This window comes from Camelus bactrianus, chromosome 4 (assembly GCF_048773025.1).
Source record: "Camelus bactrianus isolate YW-2024 breed Bactrian camel chromosome 4, ASM4877302v1, whole genome shotgun sequence".
Lineage (NCBI taxonomy): Eukaryota > Metazoa > Chordata > Mammalia > Artiodactyla > Camelidae > Camelus > Camelus bactrianus.
The window spans coordinates 4461219-4473802 of record NC_133542.1 but is presented as its reverse complement, the minus strand read 5'-3'; positions in this window follow the sequence as shown (position 1 = coordinate 4473802).

The following is a 12584-nucleotide window of genomic DNA, read 5'->3' as shown; positions in this document are numbered from 1 at the left end:
TCCAACTCGGTTTACAGTGAAAACTGCAGGAACTTCAAACCGGCACTAGGAAACAGACTGAGGAATCAGAGAAATAGTGACTCCTGCAACCCATTCCCTTGGTGCTAGATGAACGAACGTCTCTCCACTTGCTCAGTTCTGAGAGTTAAGTGTGTGTGAAAGCCGTCCTTCAACTAGCTTGTTGGGAACACAAAGTTTCTTTTCTGTTGCAAACTCCATTCCATACATATATATGGGGAGGTACTAGCTCCAACTCGGTTTTACAGTGAAAACTGCAGGAACTTCAAACCGGCACTAGGAAACAGACTGAGAAAGCAGAGAAAAAGTGTCTCCTGCAACCCGTTCCCTTGGTGCTAGATGAACGAACGTCTCTCCACCTGCTCAGTTCTGAGAGATAAGTGTGTGTGAAAGCCGTCCTTCACCTAGCTTGTTGGGAACACAAAGTTTCTTTTCAGTTGCAAACTCCACTCCATCCATATATATGGGGAAGTACTAGCTCCAACTCGGTTTTACAGTGAAAACTGCAGGAACTTCAAACCGGCACTAGGAAACAGACTGAGAAAGCAAAGAAAAGTGTCTCCTGCCACCCGATCCCTTTGTGCTAGATGAAGGAACGTCTCTCCACTTGCTCAGTTCTGAGAGATAAGTTTGTGTGAAAGCCGTACTTCACCTAGCTTGTTGGGAACACAAAGTTTCTTTTCAGTTGCAAACTCCATTCCATACATATATATATGGGGAGGTACTAGCTCCAACTCGGTTTTACAGTGAAAACTGCAGGAACTTCAAACCGGCACTAGGAAACAGACTGAGAAAGCAGAGAAAAAGTGTCTCCTGCAACCCGTTCCCTTGGTGCTAGATGAACGAACGTCTCTCCACCTACTCAGTTCTGAGAGATAATTGTGTGTGAAAGCCGTCCTTCACCTAGCTTGTTGGGAACACAAAGTTTTTTTTCAGTTGCAAACTCCACTCCATCCATATATATGGGGAGGTACTAGCTCCAACTCGGTTTTACAGAGAAAACTGCAGGAACTTTAAACCGGCACTAGGAAACAGACTGAGAAAGCAGAGAAAAAGTGTATCCTGCAACCCGTTCCCTTGGTCCTAGATGAACGAACGTCTCTACACTTGCTCAGTTCTGAGAGATAAGTGTGTGTGAAAGCCGTCCTTCACCTAGCTTGTTGGGAACACAAAGTTTCTTTTCAGTTGCAAACCCCACTCCATCCATATATATGGGGAGGTACTAGCTCCAAATCTGTTTTACAGTTAAAACTGCAGGAACTTCAAACCGGCACTAGGAAACAGACTGAGAAAGCAGAGAAAAAGTTTCTCTTGCAACCCGTTCCCTTGGTGCTAGATGAACGAACGTCTCTCCACCTACTCAGTTCTGAGAGATAATTGTGTGTGAAAGCCGTCCTTCACCTAGCTTTTTGGGAACACAAAGTTTCTTTTCAGTTGCAAACTCCACTCCATCCATATATATGGGGAGGTACTAGCTCCAACTCGGTTTTACAGTGAAAACTGCAGGAACTTCAAACCGGCACTAGGAAACAGACTGAGAAAGCAGAGAAAAGTGTCTCCTGCAACCCGTTCCCTTGGTGCTAGATGAACGAACGTCTCTCCACTTGCTAAGTTCTGAGAGATAAGTGTGTGTGAAAGCCGTCCTTCACCTAGCTTGTTGGGAACACAAAGTATCTTTTCAGTTGCAAACTCCATTCCATACATATATATATGGGGAGGTACTAGCTCCAACTCGGTTTTACAGTGAAAACTGCAGGAACTTCAAACCGGCACTAGGAAACTGACTGAGGAATCAGAGAAATAGTGACTCCTGCAACCCATTCCCTTGGTGCTAGATGAACGAACGTCTCTCCACTTGCTCAGTTCTGAGAGTTAAGTGTGTGTGAAAGCCGTCCTTCAACTAGCTTGTTGGGAACACAAAGTTTCTTTTCTGTTGCAAACTCCATTCCATACATATATATGGGGAGGTACTAGCTCCAACTCGGTTTTACAGTGAAAACTGCAGGAACTTCAAACCGGCACTAGGAAACAGACTGAGAAAGCAGAGAAAAAGTGTCTCCTGCAACCCGTTCCCTTGGTGCTAGATGAACGAACGTCTCTCCACCTACTCAGTTCTGAGAGATAATTGTGTGTGAAAGCCGTCCTTCACATAGCTTGTTGGGAACACAAAGTTTCTTCTCAGTTGCAAACTCCACTCCATCCATATATATGGGGAGGTACTAGCTCCAACTCGGTTTTACAGTGAAAACTGCAGGAACTTCAAACCGGCACTAGGAAACAGACTGAGAAAGCAGAGAAAAAGTGTCTCTTGCAACCCGTTCCCTTGGTGCTAGATGAACGAACGTCTCTCCACTTGCTCAGTTCTGAGAGATAAGTGTGTGTGAAAGCCGTCCTTCACCTAGCTTGTTGGGAACACAAAGTTTCTTTTCAGTTGCAAACCCCACTCCATCCATATATATGGGGAGGTACTAGCTCCAACTCGGTTTTACAGTGAAAACTGCAGGAACTTCAAACCGGCACTAGGAAACAGACTGAGAAAGCAGAGAAAAAGTGTCTCCTGCAACCCGTTCCCTTGGTGCTAGATGAACGAAAGTCTCTCCACCTACTCAGTTCTGAGAGATAATTGTGTGTGAAAGCCGTCCTTCACCTAGCTTGTTGGGAACACAAAGTTTCTTTTCAGTTGCAAACTCCACTCCATCCATATATATGGGGAGGTACTAGCTCCAACTCTGTTTTACAGTGAAAACTGCAGGAACTTCAAACCGGCACTAGGAAACAGACTGAGAAAGCAGAGAAAAAGTGTCTCCTGCAACCCGTTCCCTTGGTGCTAGATGAACGAACGTCTCTCCACTTGCTCAGTTCTGAGAGATAAGTGTGTGTGAAAGCCGTCCTTCACCTAGCTTGTTGAGAACACAAAGTTTCTTTTCAGTTGCAAATTCCATTCCATACATATATATATGGGGAGGTACTAGCTCCAACTCGGTTTTACAGTGAAAACTGCAGGAACTTCAAAACGGCAATAGGAAACAGACTGAGAAAGCAGAGAAAAAGTGTCTCCTGCAACCCGTTCCCTTGGTCCTAGATGAACGAACGTCTCTCCACCAGCTCAGTTCTGAGAGATAAATGTGTATGAAAGCCGTCCTTCACGTAGCTTTTTGGGAACACAAAGTTTCTTTTCAGTTGCAAACTCCACTCCATCCATATATATGGGGAGGTACTAGCTCCAACTCTGTTTGACAGTGAAAACTGCAGGAACTTCAAACCGGGAGTAGGAAACAGACAGAGAAAGCAGAGAAAATGTGTCTCCTGCAACCCGTTCCCTTGGTGCTAGATGAACGAACGTCTCTCCACTTGCTCAGTTCTGAGAGATAAGTGTGTGTGAAAGCCGTCCTTCATCTAGCTTGTTGGGAACACAAAGTTTCTTTTCAGTTGCAAACTCCACTCCATCCATATATATGGGGAGGTACAAGCTCCAACTCGATTTTACAGTGAAAACTGCAGGAACTTCAAACCGGCACTAGGAAACAGACTGAGAAAGCAGAGAAAAAGTGTCTCCTGCAACCCGTTCCCTTGGTGCTAGATGAACGAACTTCTCTCCACTTGCTCAGTTCTGTGGGATAAGTGTGTGTGAAAGCCGTCCTTCATCTAGCTTGTTGGGAACACAAAGTTTCTTTTCAGTTGCAAACTCCAGTCCATCCATATATATGGGGAGGTACTAGCTAGAACTCGGGTTTACAGTGAAAACTGCAGGAACTTCAAACCGGCACTAGGAAACAGACTGAGAAAGCAGAGAAAAAGTGTCTCCTGCAACCCGTTCCCTTGGTGCTAGATGAACGAACGTCTCTCCACCTGCTCAGTTCTGAGAGATAAGTGTGTGTGAAAGCCGTCCTTCAACTAGCTTGTTGGGAACACAAAGTTTCTTTTCAGTTGCAAACTCCACTCCATCCATATATATGGGGAGGTACTAGCTCCAACACGGTGTTACAGTGAAAACTGCAGGAACTTCAAACCGGCGCTAGGAAACAGATTGAGAAAGCAGAGAAAAAGTGTCTCCTGCAAACCGTTCCCCTGGTACTAGATGAATGAACGTCTCTCCACTTGCTCAGTTTTGAGAGGTAAGTGTGTGTGAAAGCCGTCCTTCACCTATCTTGTTGGGAACACAAAGTTTCTTTTCATTTGCAAACTCCAATCCATACATTTATATGGGGAGGTACAAACTCCAAATCGGTTTTACAGTGAAAACTGCAGGAACTTCAAACCGGCACTAGGAAACAGACTGAAAAAGCAGAGAAAAATTGGCTCCTGCAAACCGTTCCCTTGGTGCTAGATGAACGAACGACTCTCCACCTGCTCAGTTCTGAGAGATAAGTGTGTGTGAAAGCCGTACTTCACCTAGCTTGTTGGGAACACAAAGTTTCTTTTCAGTTGCAAACTCCACTCCATCCATATATATGGGGAGGTACTAGCTCCAACTCGGTTTTACAGTGAAAACTGCAGGAACGTCAAACCGGCGCTAGGAAACAGACTGAGAAAGCAGAGAAAAAGTGTCTCCTGCAATCCGTTCCCCTGGTACTAGATGAACGAACGTCTCTCCACTTGCTCAGTTTTGAGAGGTAAGTGTGTGTGAAAGCCGTCCTTCAACTATCTTGTTGGGAACACAAAGTTTCTTTTCATTTGCAAAATCCAATCCATACATATATATGGGGAGGTACAAACTCCAAATCGGTTTTACAGTGAAAACTGCAGGAACTTCAAACCGGCACTAGGAAACAGACTGAAAAAGCAGAGAAAAATTGTCTCCTGCAAACCGTTCCATTGGTGCTAGATGAACGAAAGACTCTCCACCTGCTCAGTTCTGAGAGATAAGTGTGTGTGAAAGCCGTCCTTCACCTAGCTTGTTGGGAACACAAAGTTTCTTTTCAGTTGCAAACTCCACTCCATCCATATATATGGGGATGTACAAGCTCCAACTCGGTTTCACAGTGAAAACTGCAGGAACTTCAAACCGGCACTAGGAAACAGACTGAGAAAGCAGAAAAATAGTGTCTCCTGCAAACCGTTCCCTTGGTGCTAGATGAACGAACGTCTCTCCACCTGCTCAGTTCTGAGAGATAAGTGTGTGTGAAAGCCGTCCTTCACCTAGCTTGTTGGGAACACAAAGTTTCTTTTCAGTTGCATACTCCACTCCATCCATATATATGGGGAGGTACTAGCTCCAACTCTGTTTGACAGTGAAAACTGCAGGAAGTTCAAACTGGCACTAGGAAACAGACAGAGAAAACAGAGAAAAAGTGTCTCCTGCAACCCGTTCCCTTGGTGCTAGATGAACGAACGTCTCTCCACTTGCTCAGTTCTGAGAGATAAGTGTGTGTGAAAGCCGTCCTTCAGCTAGCTTGTTGGGAACACAAAGTTTCTTTTCAGTTTCAAACTCCATTCCATACATATATATGGGGAGGTACAAGCTCCAACTCGGTTTTACAGTGAAAACTGCAGGAACTTCAAACAGGCACTAGGAAACAGACTGAGAAAGCAGAGAAAAAGTGTCTCCTGCAACCCGTTCCCTTGGTGCTAGATGAACGAACGTCTCTCCACTTGCTAAGTTCTGAGAGATAAGTGTGTGTGAAAGCCGTACTTCACCTAGCTTGTTGGGAACACATAGTTTCTTTTCAGTTGCAAACTCCATTCCGTACATATATATGGGGAGTTACTAGCTCCAACTCGGTTTTACAGTGAAAACTGCAGGATCTTCAAAACGGCACTAGGAAACAGACTGAGAAAGCAGAGAAAAAGTGTCTCCTGCAACCCGTTCCCTTGGTGCTAGATGAACGAACGTCTCTCCACTTGCTCAGTTCTGAGAGATAAGTGTGTGTGAAAGCCGTCCTTCAGCTAGGTTGTTGGGAACACAAAGTTACTTTTCAGTTGCAAACTCCACTCCATCCATATATATGGGGAGGTACTAGCTCCAACTCGGTTTTACAGTGAAAACTGCAGGAACTTCAAACTGGCACTAGGAAACAGACTGAGAAAGCAGAGAAAAAGTGTCTCCTGCAACCCGTTCCCTTGGTGCTAGATGAACGAACTTCTCTCCACTTGCTCAGTTCTGAGGGATAAGTGTGTGTGAAAGCCGTCCTTCATCTAGCTTGTTGGGAACACAAAGTTTCTTTTCAGTTGCAAACTCCAGTCCATCCATATATATAGGGAGGTACTAGCTAGAACTCGGGTTTACAGTGAAAACTGCAGGAACTTCAAACCGGCACTAGGAAACAGACTGAGAAAGCAGAGAAAATGTGTCTCCTGCAACCCGTTCCTTGGTGCTAGATAAACGAACGTCTCTCCACCTGCTCAGTTCTGAGAGATAAGTGTGTGTGAAAGCCGTCCTTCAACTAGCTTGTTGGGAACACAAAGTTTCTTTTCAGTTGCAAACTCCACTCCATCCATATATATGGGGAGGTACAAGCTCCAACTCTGTTTTACAGTGAAAACTGCAGGAACTTCAAACCGGCGCTAGGAAACAGACTGAGAAAGCAGAGAAAAAGTGTCTCCTGCAACCCGTTCCCTTGGTGCTAGATGAACGAACGTCTCTCCACTTGCTCAGTTTTGAGAGGTAAGTGTGTGTGAAAGCGTTTCTTCACCTATCTTGTTGGGAACACAAAGTTTCTTTTCAGTTGCAAACTCCAATCCATACATATATATGGGGAGGTACAAGCTCCAAATCGGTTTTACAGTGAAAACTGGAGGAACTTCAAACCGGCACTAGGAAACAGACTGAGAAAGCAGAGAAAAATTGTCTCCTGCAAACCGTTCCCTTGGTGGTAGATGAACGAACGACTCTCCACCTGCTCAGTTCTGAGAGAAAAGTGTGTGTGAAAGCCGAACTTCACCTAGCTTGTTGGGAACACAAAATTTCTTTTCAGTGGCAAACTCCACTCCATCCATATATATGGGGATGTACTAGCTCCAACACGGTTTCACAGTGAAAACTGCAGGAACTTCAAACCGGCACTAGGAAACAGACAGAGAAAGCAGAGAAAAAGTGTCTCCTGCAAACCGTTCCCTTGGTGCTAGATGAACGGACTTCTCTCCACTTGCTCAGTTCTGAGGGATAAGTGTGTGTGAAAGCCGTCCTTCATCTAGGTTGTTGGGAACACAAAATTTCTTTTCAGTTGCAAACTCCACTCCATCCATATATATGGGGATGTACAAGCTCCAACTCGGTTTCACAGTGAAAACTGCAGGAACTTCAAACCGGCACTAGGAAACAGACAGAGAAAGCAGAGAAAAAGTGTCTCCTGCAACCCGTTCCCTTGGTGCTAGATGAACGAACGTCTCTCCACTTGCTCAGTTCTGGGAGATAAGTGTGTGTGAAAGCCGTACTTCAGCTAGCTTGTTGGGAACACAAAGTTTCTTTTCAGTTTCAAACTCCATTCCATACATATATATGGGGAGGTACAAGCTCCAACTCGATTTTACAGTGAAAACTGCAGGAACTTCAAACAGGCACTAGGAAACAGACTGAGAAAGCAGAGAAAAACTGTCTCCTGCAACCCGTTCCCTTGGTGCTAGATGAACAAACGTATCTCCACTTGCTCAGTTCTAAGAGATAAGTGTGTCTGAAAGCCGTCCTTCAGCTAGCTTGTTGGGAACACAAAGTTTCTTTTCAGTTGCAAACTCCACTCCATCCATATATATGGGGAGGTACAAGCTCCAACTCGGTTTTACAGTGAAAACTGCAGGAACTTCAAACCGGCACTAGGAAACAGACTGAGAAAGCAGAGAAAAAGTGTCTCCTGCAACCCGTTCCCTTGGTGCTAGATGAACGAACTTCTCTCCACTTGCTCTGTTCTGAGGGATAAGTGTGTGTGAAAGCCGTCCTTCATCTAGCTTGTTGGGAACACAAAGTTTCTTTTCAGTTGCAAACTCCACTCCATCCATATATATGGGGAGGTACTAGCTAGAACTCGGGTTTACAGTGAAAACTGCAGGAACTTCAAACCGGCACTAGGAAACAGACTGAGAAAGCAGAGAAAAAGTGTCTCCTGCAACCCGTTCCCTTGGTGCTAGATGAACGAACGTCTCTCCACCTGCTCAGTTCTGAGAGATAAGTGTGTGTGAAAGCCGACCTTCAACTAGCTTGTTGGGAACACAAAGTTATTTTTCAGTTGCAAACTCCACTCCATCCATATATATGGGGAGGTACTAGCTCCAACTCCGTTTTACAGTGAAAACTGCAGGAACTTCAAACCGGCGCTAGGAAACAGACTGAGAAAGTAGAGAAAAAGTGTCTCCTGCAACCCGTTCCCTTGGTGCTAGATGAACGAACGTCTCTCCACTTGCTCAGTTTTGAGAGGTAAGTGTGTGTGAAAGCCGTCCTTCACCTATCTTGTTGGGAACACAAAGTTTCTTTTCAGTTGCAAACTCCAATCCATACATATATATGGGGAGGTACAAGCTCCAAATCGGTTTTGCAGTGAAAACTGCAGGAACTTCAAACCGGCACTAGGAAACAGACTGAGATAGCAGAGAAAAATTGTCTCCTGCAAACCGTTCCCTTGGTGCTAGATGAACGAACGACTCTCCATCTGCTCAGTTCTGAGAGATAAGTGTGTGTGAAAGCCGTCCTTCACCTAGATTGTTGGGAACACAAAATTTCTTTTCAGTTGCAAACTCCACTCCATCCATATATATGGGGATGTACTAGCTCCAACTCGGTTTCACAGTGAAAACTGCAGGAACTTCAAAACGGCACTAGGAAACAGACTGAGAAAGCAGAGAAAAAGTGTCTCCTGCAACCCATTCCTTTGGTGCTAGATGAACGAACGTCTCTCCACTTGCTCATTTCTGAGAGATAAGTGTGTGTGAAAGCCGTCCTTCACCTAGCTTGTTGGGAACACAAAGTTTCTTTTCAGTTGCAAACACCATTCCATACATATATATGGGGAGGTACTAGCTCCAACTCGGTTTTACAGTGGAAACTGCAGGAAATTCAAACCGGCACTAGGAAACAGACTGAGAAAGCAGAGAAAAATTGTCTCCTGCATTCCGTTCCCTTGGTGCTAGATGAACGAACGTCTCTCCACCTGCTCAGTTCTGAGAGATAAGTGTGTGTGAAAGCCGTCCTTCACCTAGCTTGTTGGGAACACAAAGTTTCTTTTCAGTTGCAAACTAGACTCCATCCATATATATGGGGAGGTACTAGCTCCAACTACTTTTGACAGTGAAAACTGCAGGAACTTCAAACCGGCACTAGGAAACAGACTGAGAAAGCAGAGAAAAAGTGTCTATTGCAACCAGTTCCCTTGGTGCTAGATGAACGAATGTCTCTCCACTTGCTCAGTTCTGAGAGATAAGTGTGTTTGAAAGCCGTCCTTCAACTTGCTTGTTGGGAACACAAAGTTTCTTTTCAGTTGCAAACTCCATTCCATACATATATTGGGAAGGTACTAGCTCCAACTCGGTTTTACAGTGAAAACTGCAGGAACTTCAAACCGGCACTAGGAAACAGACTGAGAAAGCAAAGAAAAAGTGTCTCCTGCAACCCTTTCCCTTGCTGCTATATGAACGAACGTATCTCCACTTGCTCAGTTCTGAGAGATAAGTGTGTGTGAAAGCCGTCCTTCAGCTAGATTGTTGGGAACTCAAAGTTTCTTTTCAGTTGCAAACTCCACTCCATCCATATATATGGGGAGGTACTAGCTCCAACTCGGTTTTACAGTGAAAACTGCAGGAACTTCAAACCGGCGCTAGGAAACAGACTGAGAAAGTAGAGAAAAAGTGTCTCCTGCATCCCGTTCCCTTGGTGCTAGATGAACGAACGTCTCTCCACTTGCTCATTTCTGAGAGATAATTGTGTGTGAAAGCCGTCCTTCACCTAGCTTGTTGGGAACACAAAGTTTCTTTTCAGTTGCAAACACCATTCCATACATATATATGGGGAGGTACTAGCTCCAACTCGGTTTTACAGTGGAAACTGCAGGAAATTCAAACCGGCACTAGGAAACAGTCTGAGAAACAGAGAAAAATTGTCTCCTGCATTCCGTTCCCTTGGTGCTAGATGAACGAACGTCTCTCCACCTGCTCAGTTCTGAGAGATAAGTGTGTGTGAAAGCCGTCCTTCACCTAGCTTGTTGGGAACACAAAGTTTCTTTTCAGTTGCAAACTAGACTCCATCCATATATATGGGGAGGTACTAGCTCCAACTCCTTTTGACAGTGAAAACTGCAGGAACTTCAAACCGGCACTAGGAAACAGACTGAGAAAGCAGAGAAAAAGTGTCTATTGCAACCAGTTCCCTTGGTGCTAGATGAACGAAAGTCTCTCCACTTGCTCAGTTCTGAGAGATAAGTGTGTTTGAAAGCCGTCCTTCAACTTGCTTGTTGGGAACACAAAGTTTCTTTTCAGTTGCAAACTCCATTCCATACATATATTGGGAAGGTACTAGCTCCAACTCGGTTTTACAGTGAAAACTGCAGGAACTTCAAACCGGCACTAGGAAACAGACTGAGAAAGCAAAGAAAAAGTGTCTCCTGCAACCCTTTCCCTTGCTGCTATATGAACGAACGTATCTCCACTTGCTCAGTTCTGAGAGATAAGTGTGTGTGAAAGCCGTCCTTCAGCTAGATTGTTGGGAAATCAAAGTTTCTTTTCAGTTGCAAACTCCACTCCATCCATATATATGGGAAGGTACTAGCTCCAACTCGGTTTTACAGTGAAAACTGCAGGAACTTCAAAACGGCACTAGGAAACAGACTGAGAAAGCAGAGAAAAAGTGTCTCCTGCAACCCGTTCCCTTGGTGCTAGATGAACGAACTTCTCTCCACTTGCTCATTTCTGAGGGATAAGTGTGTGTGAAAGCCGTCCTTCATCTAGCTTGTTGGGAACACAAAGTTTCTTTTCAGTTGGAATCTCCAGTCCATCCATATATATGGGGAGGTACCAGCTCCAACTCGGTTTTACAGTGAAAACTGCAGGAACTTCAAACCGGCGCTAGGAAACAGACTGAGAAAGCAGAGAAATTGTGTCTCCTGCAACCCGTTCCCTTGGTGCTAGATGAACGAACGTCTCTCCACTTGCTCAGTTTTGAGAGGTAAGTGTGTGTGAAAGCCGTCCTTCAACTAGCTTGTTGGGAACACAAAGTTTCTTTTCAGTTGCAAACTCCATTCCATACATATATATGGGGAGGTACAAGCTCCAACTCGATTTTACAGTGAAAACTGCAGGAACTTCAAACCGTCACTAGGAAACAGACTGAGAAAGCAGAGAAAAAGTGTCTCCTGCAAACCGTTCCCTTGGTGCTAGATGTACGAACGACTCTCCACCTGCTCAGTTCTGAGAGATAATTGTGTGTGAAAGCCGTCCTTCAGTTAGCTTGTTGGGAACACAAAGTTTCTTTTCAGTTGCAAACTCCACTCCATCAATATATATGGGGAGGTACTAGCTCCAACTCGGTTTGACAGTGAAAACTGCAGGAACTTCAAACCGGCACTAGGAAACAGACTGAGAAAGCAGAGAAAAAGTGTCTCCTGCAACCCATTCCTTTGGTGCTAGATGAATGAACGTCTCTCCACTTGCTCAGTTCTGAGAGATAAGTGTGTGTGAAAGCCGTCCTTCACCTAGCTTGTTGGGAACACAAAGTTTCTTTTCAGTTGCAAACACCATTCCATACATATATATGGGGAGGTACTAGCTCCAAATCGGTTTTACAGTGGAAACTGCAGGAAATTCAAACAGGCACTAGGAAACAGACTGAGAAAGCAGAGAAAAAGTGTCTCCTGCAACCGGTTCCCTTGGTGCTAGATGAACGAACGTCTCTCCACTTGCTCAGTTCTGAGAAATAGGTGTGTGTGAAAGCCGTTCTTCACCTATCTTGTTGGGAACACAAAGTTTCTTTTCAGTTGCAAACTCCACTCCATCCATATATATGGGGAGGTACAAGCTCCAACTCGGTTTTACAGTGAAAACTGAAGGAACTTCAAACTGGCACTAGGAAACAGACTGAGAAATCAGAGAAAAAGTGTCTCCTGCAAACCGTTCCCTTGGTGCTAGATGAACGAACGTCTCTCCACTTGCTCAGTTTTGAGAGGTAAGTGTGTGTGAAAGCCGTCCTTCACCTAGCTTGTTGGGAACACAAAGTTTCTTTTCAGTTGCAAACTCCAATCCATACATATATATGGGGAGGTACAAGCTCCAACTCGATTTTACAGTGAAAACTGCAGGAACTTCAAACCGGCACTAGGAAACAGACTGAGAATGCAGAGAAAAAGTGTCTCCTGCAAACCGTTCCCTTGGTGCTAGATGTACGAACGACTCTCCACCTGCTCAGTTCTGAGAGATAAGTGTGTGTGAAAGCCGTCCTTCAGTTAGCTTGTTGGGAACACAAAGTTTCTTTTCAGTTGCAAACTCCACTCCATACATATATATGGGGAGGTACTAGCTCCAACTCGGTTTGACAGTGAAAACTGCAGGAACTTCAAACCGGCACTAGGAAACAGACTGAGAAAGCAGAGAAAAAGTGTCTCCTGCAACCCATTCCGTTGGTGCTAGATGAATGAACGTCTCTCCACTTGCTC